Source organism: Eurosta solidaginis, chromosome 5, assembly GCF_040869045.1.
Source record: "Eurosta solidaginis isolate ZX-2024a chromosome 5, ASM4086904v1, whole genome shotgun sequence".
NCBI classification, from domain to species: domain Eukaryota; kingdom Metazoa; phylum Arthropoda; class Insecta; order Diptera; family Tephritidae; genus Eurosta; species Eurosta solidaginis.
In genome coordinates, this window is record NC_090323.1 from 123,490,000 (window position 1) to 123,512,069 (window position 22,070).

Here is a 22,070-nt window from a genome sequence, read left to right on the forward strand (position 1 = left end):
CGCGGGCTCACAGCGGTAAAATCTAATATACATACGTACTACCACTCACAGATGCCTGTGTGTATTAGTGACCACAAGCATATGTGGGTGGTAGTAAACTAAAGAAAAGAAATAACAGGAAATTATGTTACGAGGGGGGAGATATATTTAGGCCTGTGGCCTAAACATACCGGCCCCTTGCCGTAAGCAACAAAAGAAAAAAATGGAATGCCACGTCATCGCTCGTCCAGTAAGGCACTGTATCGGAATAAGGGAGTGCAGATGCGGACTGCAAGAACTGCACGCCATATGGTTGACCTCACGTTTCGCTCTCCTGTAGAAAAAGAAAAGAAGTTATTAAATATAAGTACGTGGTTTTGAATTCCGTGCATATTCATTTAAGTATATATAAGGTTGCGCATGGGTGAGGCGTAAAAATCGGAAATTTTTTCGGCAGGCTCCCGAGACCACCAACCCGAACACGGTCGGTTGGGTTAAGAGACCGCCAACTGTCGATGCCAGTGTACCGCTCACCATCACTTCGGCGTATATGTCAGCGCCGAGTGTAAGCCGTATTGGTGATGAGCGGTAGAATTGCGGATCCGCTCGCCGCATGATTTGAAAGGGCGCGGCAATCTTCGGGTCCACATTGGAGGGTAAACTCAAGCGGTAATGGCTTTCGAAGATGGCTGCCTGAGGTGTTATGTGCGTCGATGACCCGAATTTTCCACGCAGTACGAGTGTGCATTGCCCATGTCCTTGACGCTCCAATTGTAAGTCGCGTACCAGCTCTGCATCGAAGATGGTACTGGTGGCACAAGGATCGATGATGGCACGAACCAAGTGTAAGTGCCCGCGTGATTCGATGCGTACGATGGCCGTCGGCGCAATTGGTACGAAAGGTCGCATGATGGGAGCTGGAGTAGCTTGGAGGAGTCGATCGGTACGAAAACCTTCCGGTGTGTCGCGCGATAGTGTTCGTATATTTTGGGCGCCAGAAGGATAGGGCGTCGATTTATTTCGCCGCTGCTGTCTTTCGCGTTTTGATGACTTGGTCGGGCCTCCTTGGAGTCCGATGTCGCTGTGCCGCCAGTTGGCTCGTTCGTTTCGACGTTTATTTTCTTTCGCCACGCTTCTTTCATGCTGTAACAGCGGCCGGAAACTGCGTATTCCATGATTGACCTTTGACGGTCTTGTCTCCGTTTTACCTTTTTCTTCCTCGGCCTTTGCTCTCTCCTCCTCCACCTGCTGAGCCCAGGATTTAGCCGGTCCCGAGAGGTTGATTAACAACGCTTCGTCGGATGTGTTGTCGTCGCCATTTGTGGTTGTCTCGTCGCATACCGGCCGACGCTCATCTAAATGAAGCGTGGTGTGGTGCTTCTCTTGGCACCTCTTGCAGCGATACTTGCTGCTACACTTGTCCACCCGGTGAAAGGGTGACATACAGTTCGGACAATACTTGTGCAGCAGCACGGCCCGCAACTTCTCTTCCGGTGATTTTTTTCTATATTTGGCACAGAGTCGGAGACTATGGTCCCTACCGCAGAGCTGGCACGTGACGTCGAAACGCTTTGCGCCTCCCTCTGACTTGGCCAATAAGGTTTGGTAACGGGTCATGATCTGAAAGAATATTGGTATCATTGATCATGCCCAAATTGAGGTTGGCGGAATGTTGTTTGGGTGGCGTAAACCAAAAAAATTATCTCTAATATATTTTCGCAAAGAGAAAAAAAATTTTATTAAAATAAAATTTAATTGAAATAAAAGATTAAAGGCCACAAGTAAATACTTATGTGCGCGAAGAGACGAAGAAAAAATGGATTTAGCACTCATCCATGCTATGTGGCTGGTGCTTTAGCGCATTTAATACAGTCTATAATGCGATGTCGCCGACGTATTTCTCAAATTTATTTTAGATTTGTGGTGAACTTTGTTTTCACAGCAAGTGGCCTGCCACCACACGGAACGGTTCGAAACCTGGCTGAACAGGTATTACATAGTTGCACTTCCACCATTCAACATTATTTTCGACGTGTATTGTCGATAATGTTGAGATTTGTGGAATTAAGTATTTTTTTTTTTAATCTCGACCAAATGAATGATTGATCGAGATATGCAGTGCGTGACCTGTCGTGTGGCATGTAGTGCGTGACGTGTAGTGCGCGAGATGATTACGCATGAGGCCTAATGTTTGTAACACAGTGCATTGACAGTCAGAAATTAAGTGTAGAGATTTTGACATCTGCTACGCTTTTCCATTTCCTGAATGGAAAAAAGTCATTGAACACGCGGTGGTGAGTAGATTTCTAAAATGCGTAATCTGTTTTTTTATTAATTAATTTTTCTTTTTATTTTTCAGAAATCGCTATATGGTGACTATTGTCGGATTTGCGCAATCATTGGTGTTGCCATATAAAAATGGCTATTGTATTGCATATTAAATAGCGTGCTACCGGGGATAATAACACCAATATTCTATTGCAACTAAATAAACCGCTTACAATTTCACTGGCTTGCAATGTCGACGCTATAATTTCGTGAAAGAATGACAAATATTGCAAAAAATTGGCACAAACCCATTCTTATAAGGAATATTTCCATTCCTTGGCATTGCGGTTGCATCTCCATTGGAGTCTATGATTTGCAGAAGCATACCATTGCCTCTGGTTATAATTGACCTAAAATTCTGCGATGCAAAATACCGGATTGAGATGTCTCATCACTGTGAAATCCCTGTTTTATATATGTCAATTTCAGGAACTTTGTTATAGGCAGTATATTGCTGCCCGTGTACATGAGCATAAATAAAATACGCCTGTCAAATAAACTTTCGGCATTTCCGGATTCTCTTCCATAATTTGGCATAATGATGTAGCAACGCGCTCCAACGACCAAGGATCGTGCGTTAGACAAACTTGTATAATATGTGGTAAGTAAGCAAATTCAGATAGCTTGCGTGATAATTTTGGGCCAGGAGGAAGCACGGCAGCGACGTTTTGTGTGCGACTCGGAAAAAAAACTCGTACATTTTATAAGTATATCTGATAATTCAGAGGCAAGTTCAGTTTCATTATAGATGGGTGTACCCTTTGCTATGAGACACCATTTTAATTGTGGAATTTGTTGAAGCGAACGCCAACCATCAATACCGATAACCCAACAACGTTTTTTTGGTGTTATAGACGTTTTATTTGTGGGTTGAGTGTCTGTAGTAGCTGCAGCAACGGTAGTGGGTGGTACTGGGGCACATTGTTCATAATTATCATGCATATACTCATAATCTACAACCTAGTTGAGTATGCATTCAGCTTTTCTCATTTGCGCTAGGTCCATTAGGAAAAAATGCAGCTTATCAACTACAGTAAATTTTGAAATTTTCGAGAATATATGCGCCGCCAAGAAATGTTATCCATAACGATTAGCCGATCTTGCTATGCGATATTGATTCCAACAGTTAATTTTGCTACAGCAACGCTCAAACCACTCAATTACCTCTTTGGGTATGAAACCACCAATCATTGATTTTAATGCAACAGAAGCCAGTATATCAACGGTATGTGGTTGATCTGGTTTAGGACCAGCATCCATAACAGCATTCAATTTGTGTAGGATAAAGGGTAAGCGCATTAGTACTGGATTATCCATTTCTGAGTTAGCTGTTTTAGCTCCTTCCTCCTCAATTCGCGTTTCTGTTGCACTCACAACTCTAATAGTACCACTCAGAGCTGCTTATGCTGATGTTGATGTTTGCACCTCAAAGGCAACATCCATTACTGCAATGTCTGTTAGTGTTCTGTAAGGGCGATTGCAAATTTACGCAATTGAAAATGTGGGCCAAGTGCACTCAAAGCACCGCACATCATTTCGGCATTACGCGGTGGATATTCTATATCCTCAGTTATGAACTCTGCTAGCATATTCACAAAATCTGTGCCAAACTCAGGAATGACACTAGCAATTTTAACACCGCAACATAAATTTTGTAGATCGCGCTCATTTTGCTTATCACCAACCATGCAAAATATTGTACCTTCCATGTGTAAAATTACGATTTCCATTATTACAGCCGTAGTCTCTTTGTCACCCTCAGCGCAGGCCATAAGCGCTGCTATAGTTGACATAGCTTGACTTGCAGTTGCATAGTCATCCAAACAAACGCATGTAAGACATAAATCCTGCACTGATTCCTGCTGCTCACGTAGCAGAACATGACAAGTCAAAGGACAATCGCATAATTTAAGTACAATATTTAAATATAAATACTGTTCACGCGAATCTTTGCGTTCGTGCATCGCTTTTTTTTTGGCCAAGCATGTACGCATTGTGGATCTACTAATTGGGTGAGAGATCTCAATACTTGTGCACGCACAACTTTACGTTTGTCTTGCAAAACCTCAAGCAACAAATTAACTTGATCTGGTACACCAGCGAGTGTACGTGCCGAGAGCTGTGTTGGTGAATCCAATATAGCTACAACAAAACTTTCTGCTGGATATTTGGGTAATATGACGCTACCAGCTGATTTCGTTTCATTTGTTTTAAATTACGCGATGTCACTGTAGTCGCTACGGATGGTGGTGGTGTCGATGATGATGACAACGTATGTCGATTTAAATTTGCTTGATGTACTGGAGATGTTGTTTGACTGCCATATTTCGGTGTACCGCGTGTGCTAAGATTACACCCACTAACGCTAACGCTACTCGCGCTACTACTTGTGCTACTGACATTCCCCGTACCACTTTGACTGCCGTCACTACTCATTGGTATCATGTGGGGACACATTGCAAGCGGGGCATACATTTTGTATGTCGGGGTTGATTTTGGATAGGTAAGAGTTTAACCTGTTACAGTATCCAGAACGAAGTTGAGCAAGAGTGACACGCGTTTCCCTGGGGAGTATGCGTTCTTCTTCTGCGAGTTTTGGATAATTTTCTTTAAGTACTGGATTCACCGGGCAATTCCCGGCATAAAGGTCCGACGCCTGTTTATGGAGTTCACCAAGGACCTGCTTGTGTTTTTTCACTTCATACGACTGGGTTCTCAGGTGCCGTATTTCCTCAAAATGCTTACGGAGATGACTCCTTAAGCCCCTAGGCGGTGCTGGTTCATCAATCAGATGTCTTTTGGGATGCTCAGGTTTCTGGGTATTCAACAGGAACTGTTTGGTCAGCATCTCATTTCTCTCCCTGATGGGGAGTATTCTCGCCTCATTATGCAGATGGTGTTCTGGGGACATAAGAAGACAGCCCGTGGCAATTCTGAGAGCAGTATTTTGGCAGGCCTGTAGCTTCTTCCAGTGGGTAATTTTTAGGATTGGCGACCATATGGTTGACGCGTAGCACGTAATCGGCTGGCTAATTGCTTTGTATGTAGTCATGAGCGTTTCTTCATCTTTTCCCCAGGTACTGCCTGCGAGGGATTTGAGGATTTTGTTACGGCTCTGAATTCTCGGAACTATTGCGGCTGCGTGCTCACCAAAATGTAGATCCTGATCAAACGTCACACCCAAGATTTTAGGGTGTAGGACAGTCAGTAGCGTAGTGCCATCGACGTGGATGTTCAAATAAGGTCGCGGAAGATTTAGTCGGTGATAATGCCAGGTTTCGTGAGACGAAAAAACTGGAGAGATCAGGGAGGTAGCCGTTTATTTTATTGCATAGCTCATCGATATTTGGGCCTGGGCCTGTGCCTGTGGCCATTATTGTGCTGTCATCGGCGTAGGAAACGATTGTGAGTCCTTCCGGTGGTGAAGGTAGCTTAGATATGTAGAAATTAAACAAAAGTGGGGATAGGACACCGCCCGGTGGCACCCCTTGTTTAATTCTCCTTGGTTTTGATGTTTCGTTACTAAATTGCACCGATGCCTGCCGACCACCGACCACAGATAATTTGCGGTCCACCTTTAAGACATGGGGGAAGGGTAGACCCTTCCAGGTCTTGCAGTAACGAGCCATGGTTGACCGTATCAAAAGCTTTTGATAGGTCTAGCGCTACGAGTACTGTTCTATGGTGGGGGTATTGATTTAAACCGCAATTTATCTGGGTGCTAATGGTATTTAGCAAGGTGGTAGTGTTATGGAGTTTTCTGAAGCCATGCTGATGAGAGGCTAGCTGCAAATTTGCTTGGAAATAAGGGAGAAAAATGGCTTTAAGCGTCTTTGCTACTGGCGATAGGAGAGATATCGGACGATACGACTCTCCTATGTTAGCTGGTTTCCCAGGCTTTAGTAGCGGGACCACCTTGGCCATTTTCCATTTCTCGGGTATGACAAAGGTGGAAAGAGACAGGTTGAAGACATGCGCTAAATATTTGAAACCCTCTTTCCCTAGGTTTTTAAGCATCGGCATGGCTATGCCGTCTGGGCCCACTGCTTTGGATGCTTTAGCGCGACCAATGGCGTCCTCAACTTCTTTAGCGGTGATGGTGATTGGTGACGCGCTGAATTTGTGTTTATGTGCGTGTCTATTGGCTCTCCGTCTATCTTTGTCGACCGTAGGATGCATTATATTGTAACGAATTTTCTTGCAAATCCTCTTATTTGCAATCCTCTGCTAAGTTCGAATCACTAAACTGTTGAAAAATAACTCCAATATTGAATAAAGAAAAAAATGGCCTTTATTAAAGTACTTCACAATAACACTTATACTTTGCTACTCGCGGCCGCCAGATCGCGTGCTTAATCAATAACTGATTGATTGCTCAACTCAAACTGAATTACAGCGCCTCTACATCTGTTGCCTTTTATACCCTTTGGTTTCCTCGTTCGCATTTTTCCAGAATGTACTAGCATTGTCCATGAGCTCTCAAACTTCTCAGCTATAACTAAAATTGCACAATTTTATACATCTTTTAGGCGCTTCCAGAATCTACTAGTCCAGTATGTGAATGTTTGTAGTTTACAGTCTCTCGCTCGCACATAGGCGTATAAGTAAATGCATCTGTGTGTGGCATCTCTCTGGGCTGCCTTATATATGTGTATACTTGATTTGATTATTAACGTAAATACTGCTTGGCATGGCCTTAGCATCGCCTTAGTGATGGAATAACTTAGTGATGCTAATATCCGTGACACTGCCCTCCACCTAAGTCTGATCGCCCCGATCAGACAAATCTCCCGATCTAACTGCCGCTAGCATCTCCAAATGTACCACTCTTCTAATCCGTGGTTTTCCAGTGGTTTGTATACGGTAGATGGTATCACTGATCTTCTTCACAACTTTGTACGAGCCTTCCCAACTGCACCGAAATTTGGCTGGAACACCTTTCCGCCGGTGAGGGTTGTTTAACATTACCAAATCTCCCGCCAAGAAACCTTCCGAATTAAAGTTCTTGTCATGCCAGTGTTTCATCTTACTACTCGTTACCCTGGGCCGTTCCTTCACACTCTGTTGTTTGGTCAATGAACCACTTCGTAGAGCTTGCGCTGGACGGATTTGCTTTGCATAATCGGTATCGTTCCCACATTTCACAACAGTAGTGCGCTCCGGATTGAAACTACCCTCGCATTCTTTCTCGGATATTCGTTGCTTCGTTTTCCTGCGTCTTTTAGGTTTTGTCAATGCCAGTGTTTCTCTCGCAGGTATCTTCGGTTTTGATTTGTTTGGCCCATTTGTTCCATCAACCTTTACCTTTGAATTTCGTGGCCTTCGTCGAGTCTTCTCCACCAGTACCCGATTACTGCTGAACCCTTTTTCCAAACTAAAGTTAAGTGGTATGTCCTGATTCTTATAGCGCATAATTTTTCTTCACATATCGATCCTGACGCCATGGTCAACCAAGAAGTCCACTCCCAATATGACTTCATCAGCAATCTTCGCCACAACAAATTTGTGTAGAACCATGACCTTCCCAATCAATACTTCACATATCACTTCTCCCTGAACTTGGTTATACTCGCCAGTGACCGTACGCAACTTTGCTCCAGGTAACGGTTTTACTCTCCTGTTGACCAAGTCAGATCGGATCAAGGAATGAGATGCGCCCGTATCTACAGTCAGTACACGCTCCTTGCCATCCACATACCCTCTGACGGTAAGACTGCTCGATTTTCTACCAATTTGCGACACAGATATCACAGGGCATTCAATAGCTGGATCTAGCTCTCTACCTCTTACTCGCTCTTGCTCATATCCTCCAGCTTTGCGTTTACGGCCACCCACATTGTTGGAACTATTAAGACCAAGATCGCAATGACGTGCAATGTGACCTGGGTTGCCGCACTTGAAACATTTAATAACTCCGGCATTCTTCTGTTGAGATCCCTTCAGTGCTTCCAAAATTGTGTCTACCCACTCTGGCCTTTCTACTTCTACACGATGAGCTTTGTATGCTGGTTTACTCAATAGTGAGGCCGTTTCCTGAGTCAATGCATGTGATACCGTTTCAGCAAATGTCAGCTTTGGGTTTGCTTATGTAGCTCGCTTCGTTTCCGCGTCCCGTATGCCATTTATGAAACTCTGGGTTTTTACCCTTTCAGTGTATTCCACGGGTGCGTCCGCATTTGCAAGATGAGCCAATCTTTCAATATCTGAAGCAAACTCCTGCAATGTCTCATTTGCTTTTTGGTAGCGGTTTTGCAACTCAATTTGGAATATCTGTTTTCTATGCTCGCTTCCGTAACGTCTCTCTAAAGCGCTCATCAATGTTTCGTAATGGTTCCGCTCGTACTTTGGGATGGTCTGTAAGATTTCCGCGGCAGGCCCTTTCAGGGCCACGAACAGAGCTGCAACTTTATCTTCAGCATTCCATTGGTTCACTGCTGCGGTCTTCTCAAACTGTAGCTTAAAGACCTGAAAAGGAACAGAACCGTCAAAGGATGGTGTCTTTACCTTTGGATTACTCGCTGAAACAGCTGGGCGATTTAGTTGTAACTGCTCCATACGACCTTTTAAATCATCTACTTCTGCCTGAAATTGAGCCATTTTTACATACTGCGCTTCCAGTTTTGATGATACCTGTTCCAAAATTTCTGCCGACATTTCAGATATACGTGCCTCTTGCGCTTCCAATTGAGATGCCATATATGTCTTTTGGTCTTCCAGTTGAGATGACACTTGCGACGTCATTTCTGAAATACGTGCCTCCTGTGATTCCAGTTGGGATGCCATATATGTCTTCTGTGACTCCAGTTGGGATGTTATATTTGTCTTTTGTTCTTCCAGTTGGTATGTTATATTTGTCTTTTGTTCTTCCAGTTGTGATGACATGTTGGTGGATATTTGTGATGACATTTCGGACATTTGTGCCGATATTGCAGCCAATATCATGTTCAAGTCTGTGTTTGTAACTGTCTGCGATGTTTCGATTTTCTCTTCAATTTTTGTTGTTGTTTCGTCCCCATCAGGATAAAAGACAAACTCGTCCACATCAATTCCTTGCGACTCCATTACCTCTCGTAGCCGTGCTTGAAGTTCGATCTTATTGCCGGTTGTATTTAATCCACGGTTCTCCAACTCCTTTTTCAGTTGCTGGATCTTCAATTCACTGAACTTTGCCATGTCCAAGTTGTATTCCCAATCTTCGGAATTTATTCAACAATTCCTCTTCTGACACCAACTGTAACGAATTTTCTTGCAAATCCTCTTATTTGCAATCCTCTGCTAAGTTCGAATCACTAAACTGTTGAATAAATAACTCCAATATTGAATAATGAAAAAAATGGCCTTTATTAAAGTACTTCACAATAACACTTATACTTTGCTACTCGCGGCCGCAAGATCGCGTGCTTAATCAATAACTGATTGGTTGCTCAACTCAAACTGAATTACAGCGCCTCTACATCTGTTGCCTTTTATACCCTTTGGTTTCCTCGTTCGCATTTTTCCAGAATGTAGTAACATTGTCCATGAGCTCTCAAACTTCTCAGCTATAACTAAAATTGCACAATTTTATACATCTTTTAGGCGCTTCCAGAATCTACTAGTCCAGTAGCTCTCAAACTTCTCAGATATATGCATGTGTTTGCGCATTGACTCTCCGCTGCTCGTATTCGTACATGGTACATATGTGTAGACGCAATTATTTATTCGTTTATGTAGATACATAAAGATTGAATTATTGATGTGAATGTTTGTAGTTTACAGTCTCTCGCGCGCACATAGGCGTATAAGTAAATGCATCTGTGTGTGACATCTCTCTGGGCTGCCTTATATATGTGTATACTTGATTTGATTATTGACGTAAATACTGTTTGGCATGGCCTTAGCATCGCCTTAGTGATGGAATAACTTAGTGATGCTAATATCCGTGACAATATATTGTCGGCAGAATGCGCTCGCGCATTTTTTCGCATCTGATAGCACTTTGTCGCCAAAGGCGATGGAAACTTTGTCTTTGTGCTTAGTCGGATTCGATAGGGACTTTACGGTGGACCAAAGCTTACCCACACCGGTAGAGAGGTTACAACCTCTTAGGTGCTCCTCCCATTTCTCCCGCTTGTGTTCGTCCACAAGCAATCTGATGCGTTGGTTTATATCCCTTATTTGGGGGTCGCCTGGATCAAGCTGCGTTATAAGGTCACGTTCTCTCGCTAAGTTTGCGGCCTCCGCCGGGAAGTGGGGCCGGATTTCGGGAATTCTCCCGGCGGGAATGAAACGTGCCGAGGCGGATTCAGTGACCTTACGGAAGGCACGCTGCCCTTGGCGGGCAGCAGTCGGGATAGGGGGGCAGCAAAGCGGTTGTCTGTAAAAGATTTATATTCTTCCCACTTTCCTTTTTTGAAGTTTATGAAAGTGCGTTTTTCGGTGACGATGAAGTCGGCGGTACGCTCGAGCGAAATAAGTATGGGCAGGTGGTCGGATGCCAATGTTACCATCGGCTGCCAGTTGACGCAGTTTACGAGTTCTGCGCTCACGATTGAGATATCTGGGGAGCTGTGACAGCTTCCTACCATACGTGTGGGGGCGTCTCCGTTTATTGTGCAGAACGTCGTTTCTTCTATTTGATCCGCCAACATCTCACCCCTACTGTCCGCCCGCAAGTTTGAATGCCATAGATCGTGATGGGCATTGAAATCGCCTAAGATAATGCGATTGTTGCCAGTGAGTAAGGCCCTGATATTAGGGCGGTATCCACTGGGGCAACAGGTGGCAGGAGGGATGTAGATGTTGCTGATTTCTAGATTGCATCGCCTGACCGGACAGATAGGCCTTGACGTTCTAAGACATTGTCCCTGCGGTCGATGCCAGGATCAAATATATAATATTGCACAGAGTGGTGTATGATAAACGCGAGGCCGCCTCCATTTCCGCTCTCGCGGTCTTTCCTGTGGACATTATACCCAGAGCAGGTCTGCAATGTAGATCTTGCTGTGAGTTTAGTCTCTTGAATCCCAGCAATGCGGATGTTGTGCCGCTTTATGAAATCGACTATCTCCGTAATCTTCCCAGTTAGTCCATTACAGTTTAACTGCAGAATTCTGAAGTGCATAAGGGGAGACGCCGCCACTCTGGGGGTAAGTGACGGGTGACTACGCCTGGGTTGTGGAAGGCCAGGACGCAATTGCTGTTGTGGCCCTGGAAAGGGCGTCCTTGGGCAAGCATTGGGGTACCCGGATGATTTGGGTTTGCGACCTGGCAACATGGCGCGATGAAACCCGTCGGGGGGTTGCCGTCGCGGAGACCAGAACATCTAGGCAGGAGCTGCATTGGGCGGATGTCGCAAACCTTTATATTCTGTGCTGGCAGACGGTGCAAACGGAGGTAGGGACTAAGAGTCTATTTCCCTGACCTGCACGATTGCTGCCTGAAAAGAGGGGGGGGGGGGGAGAAGACGGGGGCAGGGGCTGATGCTCAGCATTGCTACCAACTCTACTACGAAGGTAGTAGTTATGAGTGGTATCAGCTGTTTGAGTTGTTGGCGCCGTGGGGCGCGAGCAGCAGCGGGTACTTGTTGTGGCATGCTGAGCAGCGGGGCTGCAGGAAGGTAGTGGGGGGGGGCGCGGTTAAGCGTAGACTGCGGGACGCCCTTGGGCGTGAACAGCAAGGAGCCACAAAAGATTTATAAAAGTTACGTGGACGTCGGGGTTTTGGGATCAAGCCCAGAACAACCTGTCCGATGCAACCATCCCTTGCACGAGACATACTGAACAGAGTATGACCGTCCTAAAAAGATTCTTTTCCGGCAGATGCAGCAAAACCTTTTCTCAGGACCGGATTGGATTCGATGCCTTCCCGGAGTAAGAGAGTATGGAGCAGTCCTGCTGCAAGGAGCTGCTGGGAGGATGAAAATTTGTGGGAGGGACGGAACAAATTAAATGTGGTCACACTGAAATGACAGTCCTTGGTCGGGAAAAATCCCGAGTCGCGCCGGTACATAGAACCGAGTGCCTTGGGAAGCGATTTGCTCTCATCGTGACTTTTTCTTTGGTTTTCTCTTTTTCTTTTTTGTTTTGTTCAGTCCGATTGTGTTTATCTCTACTTGTGTTACGAGCTTGTTGACGTTCATTGAACCCACTGATGTACCAAAATCCTGAATATTCGTTGCTGCAACCACAGCGGCTGCTGCTGCTACAGCTTCATCTTCAGATAGCGTACTGATTACGTTGACATTTTCAACTTGTACCAACGATTCATTGTTAGTAGATGACATCTGAGCTATCTATATACGGTGTGTTTTCAATATGTATTAGTATGCGCTGGCGGCGTTAAGAACAACAAAGGTGGCCCCTTACAAAATCTTAACACCTCGGACTATTTACTTCTTGTGTGCCAATCTCCAAACGTCAAGCTAACGACTAAGCTGCTGCACAGGGACTTTGCCACCAGCTGCCTTCGTATACTGGAGTCTTCTTTTTGTGCTGCAGAAGCTGGCGCATTCGCCAGGCATATGTAGCTCGAGTTAAGTGTTATACACCTGCCTATTTTCGTTCTTTCCTTTTTGCTAATATTTATTTACGATTTTCAATTCAAAACACGTATCCCTATTTTCCGAGTATATCGTCTAGTCAAATTAAATTAAGACATAGATCTTTTACTAAAGTAGCTGTATTTGAATCGTGATGCATGTGCTTCAACACAGGTATGAGTTTTAATGTCATTGGCACTGGTATTTGTAAAGATTCAATCATATCTGATATTTTGGCGCACATGCTAATGGTGAATGAGCGTGATTAAGCTGCAAATTGTCCACTTGCATATATAGCCGCTTCAACTTCTACAGAGTCATGACTATCGAGAGCGCGTCGAATTGCATGATGTACTTGTTGTTTTTCGGGTATTATACGTGATACGGCACCCAATGTGCGCAATGTTAGAGGCAAAACGTTTGTATTTTGTCGATGTGTACGCAGCGTTTTTATAATTGCCGCATAGGGTGCTTTTGATATCAAATTGATGATTAACTGATAACATTTGATTGGATTTATTTTCTGCACAGAAAATCCTATAGTCACAACAAATCAACTCAAGGCCTATTTTATCAAAGTAGTAAGTAGTAGGATTTAATTTTTCGTCTGTAACTTTGATAGGAGTTGAGAATATTGTGTTTATGTGTTATTAAGGCTTTTTAGTTCATATATAAAAACTGTTACATGCTCAATGTATAGATTTGTTTTTCTTAAACATTTATTTTACACTTTTACATCTTTACAACCTGTACAACAACTTTATAATGAACTTTTACTGACGAAAAGCTAAAAATTATGTGGATCCTGTCATGAGTTTCATTTATTTTACAGAAAACCATATTCATCTTGATAGAAAGTAATTCATTGATTAGTACTTTGGCAATAGAACACATAGGGTACATTTTCCTCCCGACGATCCATTAATTTTTTAATCGAAAATATGTACTGATAAATTTGGACGTTTAGTTCATATGATATGTGGGTGATGTAGTTGCTAATTTAATTGCGGATTCTGTGGCAGATAATGAATCTGCGTTAGGGTATGTTGGCCTCGTTCGGGGGAATGAGAGCAGGGTTATCGGTGTGTTGGCTTCGTTCCGGATGAACGAGAGCTAGGTTATTTGGGACAAAGGAATATGGACTATTAAAGATCATTCTTCTCGTCGTTGGGCGGAAGTAGTACCAGTTTCGCGATTGGTCTCGTAATTTGTCCCTTCATTGCATAGACGTCAACAACACGTACACGGTGATCGGAACCTGGGTGTGTGTTGACGATTCTCCACTCGTTAGGTTGTAGGTTATCCTCCTTGATGACGACTAGGTCCCCGGGTTTTAAGTTGGACTGTGGATGTTTCCACTTATACCGTTTCTGGATCTCGGTAAGATATTCCGATTTCCATCTTTTGCAAAAGGTTTGATGAAGGGCTTTCATCTTTTGCCATCGGTTTACAATTGAGGCAGGTTTTCACTACAATCGAGTTCAGGTGGAGCTAAAAGATGACCACCTACGAGAAAGTGGCCTGGAGTAAGCGGCTCCAGGTCGGAAGGGTCGTTGGATGAGGGGCTAAGGGGCCTAGAGTTGAGGCAGGCCTCAATTCGACATAGGAGGGTAGTAAACTCCTCAAAAGTATATTTATGATCGGACGCGATCTTTTTAAAATGGGTCTTAAAAGTTTTTACCCCCGCTTCCCACAAACCTCCCATGTGAGGAGCGCTTGGCGGTATAAAATGCCGTTCTAAAGTGTGATGGCTATATTTATTCAATGTTCCGTCCCTTGCTTCACGCAGGAATGCTTTAAACTCGGATCGTAAAGATCGCGAAGGGCCTACAAAGTTAGTACCATTGTCGGAGTAAACGTTTTTCGGACAGCCTCGTCTGGATACAAATCTGGCGAAGGCATCTAGGAAGGACCCGGTACTAAGGTCGTTTGTCGCTTCTAGATGGATGGCTTTCGTCGAAAAGCAGACGAACAGACCGACATGTCCTTTTGAAATTCGGCATCCCCTCCGTAGGATTTTATATCGAATGGTCCCGCGAAATCTACCCCAGTGTTGGTGAAGGCCCTAGTAAAGGTGGTGCGCTCTTTCGGAAGGATCCCCATAAGTTGCGTTTGTGTCCGCGTCCTGTAAATAGTACAGACCTTACAGTTGTGGATAACAGACCTTATCATGATTTTAACACGTAGGATCCAGTACTGAGTGCGGATATGACGTAGCATCAGCTGGTTCCCTCCATGCAGGGTGGTCTTATGAGAGGATTGAACTATAAGTCTGGATAACCTGCAAGTGTAAGGAAGGATAATGGAATGACTGTCGTTATGGGACATGTCTTTGGATGCCCCAGTCCGCCCCCATTTCGAACGATGCCTTCTTCGTCTATATATGGGTCCAGGGGTAAAATCTCACTCTTACCATTTATCAGTTTCCCTGACTTCAAATTTGCGTACTCTTCTTGATAATATTGCCTTTGGCATATTATTATCAATATTTGCGTTGTTTTTTCTATTTCGTAAGGGGCTATCGAATGAAATCCTTTTTAAAGGAGGTTTTAGTTGTTGGGTGCGTATTCTGGAAAAACCGAAAAATATAGGATATAACCCGCAAAGCCCTTGCTAGATCGGAAAACCTATCCAGAATATCAAAGTTATTTTCGACCGATGTTGCATGAACTTTCACCCTCTTTTCTTCGATATTCGTATTGTAATACTCTTCTTGTGTTGGCCAATTTTCGTTGTCATCTTGTAACCAAGAATGTCCCTGCCACCACAAGGAATTGTTGATTAGATCCGAAGCGAGGAGGCCTCTGCTCGTCAAATCTGCAGGTTTTGACGCGGAGTCAACATGCCGCCATACTTCGTCTCCAAGTTTGTCGATGATTTTCGTTATTCGATGTGCCACAAACGTTGACCACGAACATGGTGGCTTTCGGATCCATGCCAGTACTATAGTCGAATCTGTCCAAAGGGTTACTTTAATAATGGAAAGTTGCATATTTTCTATGGCCGACTCTATGATTTTTGCAAGTAGGACTGCGCCGCAGAGTTCCAGTCGTCGCAATGATATAGTTTTGACCGGGGCTACTCTCGTCTTGGCCGCCAGCAAGTTGGTGAAGACTTGATCTTTGGTTTGTACGCTCAGGAAACAGTGGCGGCATATGCTTTTTCCGAAGCATCGCTGAATCCATGTATTTCGATATTGTCCTTCAATATGTAGTGAACCCAACGCGGTATGCGTATATCGTTGATCTTTTCGTAGTCAGTCATGAATGATTACCACCGAAGGAAAGTAGTTTCAGACACCTCTTCATCCCAGCCTGTCCCTTCCAACCAAATATTTTGCATCATTATCTTGGTTATAATTATGACTGGTGCCAGCCAGCCAAGAGGGTCGAACAGTTTTGCGATCGCAGAAAGTATTGACCTTTCGGTTACGGCATGGTTATCGTCAAAGGGTTCCGCTGTGAAGTAGAAGTAGTCAAAATGGGCGTTCCACCTGATACCGAGTGCTTTTACCATGCTGGTGTCTTCAAACTCAAGAAAATCCTCGCTTATTAAGTGTTGCTTTGGTATACCCTGTAGAATATTCTTGCAGTTGGACGTCCATTTTCGCAATGGGAAACCTGCCGATTGCAATGCCGATGATATATGATCCCTTGCCCTTATCGCAGTTTCGATGCTGTGCCCACCGGCGAGTACGTCATCAACGTACATACAATTTCGCAATATATCTGCTGCCATTGGATGCGAGGTCTCCACGTCATCAGCGAGTTGGTGCAGTGTCCGAATCGCAAGGTATCGAGCACAATTCACTCCAAATGCTACTATTTTTAATTCATAAAGCTTGATCGGTTCTTTGGGGCAGTTGCGAAATATGATTCGCTGTTATTTTGTTTGGTCTTCATTGACCCATATTTGGCGATACATCTTCTCGATGTCGCTGTTGAAGACGTATTTGAACAGCCGCCAACGAAGTATTAAGATTGTTAGGTCGGATTGAAGTTTTGGGCCTGGGTATAGAGCATCATTTAAACTTTTTCCGTTTGTGGTAGGACATGATGCGTTAAATACGACTCTGACATTTTTCGGTGTACTTCCCTCCTTTATAACAGCATGGTGAGGTAGGAAGTAACAGTCATTTGAGTCTGGCGAAATATTTCCTATTTGTTTCATGCGCCCTAAGGTTTCATATTCGGATACAACTCTTTGTATTCCGTTTGAAGGACTGGGTTTTTCGTAAGTCCTGTCTTGTTGCGATAGAATTGAGAACAAGCACTTCTTAATGAGGGCCTAAGTTAAACTCTTTCCTAAAGGGTAAGGAGACTACGTATTTGCCATCGTTGTTCCGAACTGTTGTGGATTTGTATAGCTCCTCGCAGTAAGTGTCATCGTTATTGATGCTCCTCTTCTTTGGAATTTCCTCTATCTACCGAAATGCCGACAGCTGTTTGTCCCACGTGACCTCGTTGAAATATGATACTAAGGTTTTATTTGTATCAACCGCATCTGTCCGGCCTGTCAGAATCCAGCCGAACACCGTTTCCTGTGCTATTAATACGTTTAGCACATCTTTCCTAATGCCGCCTAACATAATTTGGGGGTATATGTCTCCGCCCAGGATTAGATCGACTGGCTTATTGACAAAGAATCTTTTGTCAGCCAGTACTAAGTCAGGGAATGCTTGCCTCATTGCGTTTATTTGGCAAGTTGGAAGATTCTCTGTTAATTGTGGTAAAACCAGCATGGTCGTATTGATCTCGATTAATGGGTCCGTTGGTGAGCGCAGTTGTATGTTGCACGCTTCTTTTACTTGTGCAGACATTGTGTTATTGATGCCCGAAACTTGGGCATGCAGGTGTTTGGATGGCAGATTAATTCTGCGCTTGAGTTTCTCGGTAATGAATGAACAATCAGATCCCGAGTCTATTAGGGCTCTCGCCGAATAGTAATACACCTCTATTTGTATTAGCAAAACATGAGTTCACATTATTAATCGGAGTATTTTGCTCTTTCAGCATTGCGTCGTATTTGAGCTTCTCGTGACGTAGATGCTCCGATAGTGTCTGAAGTATTTGTTGGTTTTGGCTGATTCGAAATATGAAGCAGCGTATGATGTCTTAAATGACATGTGGCACAGTTCATTTGACTGGTGCACTTTGTTACCAAATGGCCAGCAGAAAGGCAGTTTATACACCCACGGCTGCCCTTAATTTGTTCAAACCGTTTAGTAGGCGTTAAACGTAAGAACTTTTCACACTTTGAAATTCGATGTGCAGGACTTTTGCACTTCTTACACGTAGGTTTGGCTACACTTGCACTTGCCTGATAGGACCCTAATTTTTTAGCAGATCTATCTGTTGCCGAGCGAGATACTTGTGACTTTGAGGATTTGTAAACTGTATCCCCTCTCAGATCAGTCACAGTTTCTAGGGTTTGGAAACGATTGGATAAGAATCTATTCATATTAGCCCATTTTGAAATTTCCGTTTTGTTTTCAATTGTTTGTTCCCAGAGTGCCAGTGTGGTTTCTGGCAGTTTTGTGGAACATAGATATGTTATAATTGCATCCCAGTTTGATATGTCTATATGATGAGATTGGAGCGCCGAGATGCAATTGTTTATTTCACGTTGCACGTTCTTTATAGAGCTACCGCATTCACTCTCAACTGCTTTCAAACTAAAAAGAATTTTTAATTGGGCGTTTACTAAGATACGTTTATTTTCGTATCTGTCACAAAGATTTTTCCACGCTGTTTCGAAACCGTCTTTCGTTAAAAGACATCGCCCAACTATCTCTTTGGCCTTACCTTGAGTCTTTTGGTTTAAGTAGTATAATTTTTCTACTGCTTCGAGGTTTTTGTTACGTATATACATAGCAGTGAGCATGTCTATATACGAAGGCTAAGAAAGGTAATCTCCTTTGAAAACGTCCGTATCACACGGTGGCAGGCGCACGCGATATTCCCTATCTCCTAAGCTTTCTTTTTTCGTTTCAGCTTTCTCAAGTTTTTCCGAAAGTTCAGCCATCGCTGCCTGGCACTTGAGAAAGCTGAAGTATGTAACTTTGTGCTTCGTTTTAATGGCCGACTGCTCTTTTGCCTCGACTTCTGAGGAGCTCAAGAGTTCTTCATATGTCTGCTTCGCCTTCTCCCATAGCGACTTCTACTCCTCCTTTTGGACTAAAGGGGTGTGTTTTGTATGGTCTGAAGGTGACATGTCATTGTAGTCACTTTCAAACTCAGTCACTGCCTCTGCTTGGCGTGTATAGGTATCCATTATATTAAATGAAAATTTATTGAAATATTAATTAATTAATTGCCTTTGCAGAGAGTATTGAGTGAAAATGAACTGGAATGAAGGACTGTATTCGGGTGGATTTCTCGGTGAAGTGGCCTCGAAGCTTGCGAGAAAGCTAGTAGTTTAAAGGAATGTCCAATTGCGTGGTGGCAACGGCGCGCACCCACGTAATTGTTAAAAGAAAAAGCTAATGCAGCTGTGCTAACGAATTGTGTAATAAGTAATGGCTAGTGAAAAGTGGTGTTAGGTTAGGTTAGGTTGGGTGGTAGCTTCCCTGATAGAGGAAGCTCACTTGGACAACATGACGGTCCGTTGTGATACCACATATAATAAACTAAACTAACGGTGACGTAGATATAACTACTTAGAGAATCGTTGGGTAGCAACGATAAAGTTCCGAATTATCCCGATCTCAACCTTGGATAGCTCCTCGGGAGATCCAAGTGAGTCACGACCGAAATACTTTCGCCTAGTTCTGGCAAAAGCTGGGCAGTCAAGCATAAAGTGATTTGGTGATTCCACCTCATCATCCTCCATACAGCTGCAGCAGGATGGAGTTTCCAATATATTGAGACGTACCGCATGGATACCCATGGGACAGTGCCCTGTCAAAACCCCAATGACCATTGATAGGTGAGCCTTAGTGAACCCAATTATTTCAGCAGACCTCCTGCCATCCACTTTCGGCCAGAAAGATCTTGATATCCTACAAGACGTAGTGTCCGCCCAACGTTTGCTGAGCTGACTCGAGGCCCAGCTATGGAAGAGCAATCCACAGGTGGCTAGCGGAATCCCGAAATCCCTACAGCCATCTTCATCCGGTTCAGTTGTACCGATTCGGGCTAAGAGATCCGCTTGAAAGTTACCCGGAATATCACTATGGCCCGGGACCCAGATAATCTTAATTGTAAAATAATTCGATGCAATCGCAAATGAGGTCAGGCACTCCCAGACCACCCTCGATCGCACTGTAGTTGAGCTCAAGGCCTTTATAGCCGCTTGGCTATCAGAGTAGATATTAAATTCCCTAACCGTAGTAGCGCTGGATAGCATTTCATCCACCGCATCCTTAATCGCAGCAACTTCCGCTTGGAATACACTGCAGTGATCAGCCAACTTAAACTTGCGGCTTACATTTAGCTCTTGACAAAAGACCCCCCGCCAACCTTTCCGTCCAACTTCGACCCATCCGTGAACAAGTTAACCGGTCCCATGCCCCAGATAATTCCTCTTCTCCACTCCTCCCTCGGGGGAATGACTGGGGTGAAGGTTGTATAGGGAGCGGCCACCGGCATGCAATAGTCCGTCCTGTCCGGGATAAAGTCGAAACTAGTAAGAAGGCTAGAGTGTCCGAAATCAGAAAGCATATAACCCATATCACGAAGCCTGACCAACGACGTGGCCGCGGCTGCCTTTCCCGCAATATCTACTGGATGTAAATTCAGCATGACATTCAGTGCCAAGGTAGGTGTTGTTCTCATAGCGCCACTGATACCGATAAGCGCCGTCCGTTGCACTGACACTAGCATTTTGGAGGTGCTCGCCGTGTCCAGTGCTTTCCACCATACCAGCACCCCATATAGCAAAATCGGTTTGACCACCATCTCATAAAGCCAGTGTACTACTCCTGGCGGGAGCCCCCATCTCTTTCCGATAGCCCCCCTGCAGCAGTACAAGGCAACCGCGGCCTTCCTGGCCCTATCTTCCACATTGGGCCTCCAGGACAGCTTCTTGTCCAGAACAATTCCCAAATATTTAACCCTGTCAGTAAGTACCAACGGTACCCCTCCAATCGAAGGAGTTCTGAAGTCGGGTAACTTATATCTCCTTGTAAAAAGAACCAATTCTGTTTTTCCCGGGTTGACCGCCAATCCACATGATTCAGCCCACCTAGCCACAGTATCCAGGTATCCCTGCAGAACATCGCGCAGGGTGCCCAGAAATTTGCCCCTGACTAGGATAGCGAGGTCATCTGCATAGGCAACCACCCGACAACCATTGGCTTCCAGCTCCACAAGAAGCTCGTTGACTACCACAACCCAGAGCAGAGGAGATAGGACACCCCCCTGTGGCGTGCCCCTGCACACCTTCCTCCTTATTATGGCTCCTCCCAACTCCGCTGCGACAATTCTGCCGCATAGAAGTTTGCTAATAAATTCAACCAGAGCCGCTTCGACTCCTAAACCCACCAGAGCTCTTTCGATTGCCCCCGGTGAGACATTGTTAAAAGCCCCCTCGATGTCTAGAAAGGCACCCAGAGCATACTCTTTATGTTCTAGAGACCCCTCTATTTGCTTTACAATCGAATGGAGAGCCGTTTCCGTCGATCTGCCTTTGCAGTACGCATGCTGTGAAGCCGACAGTAACCCCCCAGGTATCCTTTCTCGTAGGTACAGGTCAATCAGCCGCTCAAACGTCTTAAGAAGAAACGACGAGAGACTGATTGGCCTGAAATCCTTAGGTGACACATGAGAGCTCCTGCCGGGCTTCGGAATGAATATGACCCTAACCGTGTGCCACGACTTAGGGATATAGTTAAGCCTGAGGCAGTTAGTGAAGATGATGGCCAACCAGCGGCAGGAAATCCCTAAAGGCTTGAACGAATTTATAGCCCAGGATATTTGACTTTCCCGTAGTGGGATGGCAGGCATTTCTGCATGGCCAGCAACCGCCGACCACGCAAGCGAAGATCCCTGCGCAACTGGGACATCGGGAAAATGATTGTCCAGTAAAAGTCTCAGGGACTCCTCGCTACTCATCGACAAGTCCCCACCATCATCTCTCAGATACCCCCGAGGGGCGGGATTCCTAGAGAGTATTTTTCTAAGCCTCGCTGATTCATTGCAGCCCTCTACGTTTTCGCAGAAGCTTCGCCATGAATCTCGCTTGGCTAACCTTATTTCATATTTATAAATCCCCAGACTCATCTTATAGAGCTCCCAGTCCGAGG

The 22,070-nt window shown here is 44.5% G+C and overlaps 1 protein-coding gene and 1 pseudogene across 2 annotated transcripts in view; one reads left to right on the plus strand and one right to left on the minus strand.

Annotated features, from left to right (window-relative positions):
• The window catches only part of cert (ceramide transfer protein), a 320,155-nt gene that overhangs the window by 216,861 nt on the left and 81,224 nt on the right, over positions 1-22,070 (plus strand). The gene's annotated exons all lie outside the window — the stretch shown is intronic.
• The window catches only part of LOC137252872 (integrator complex subunit 7-like), a 43,556-nt pseudogene continuing 24,408 nt past the window's right edge, over positions 2,923-22,070 (minus strand).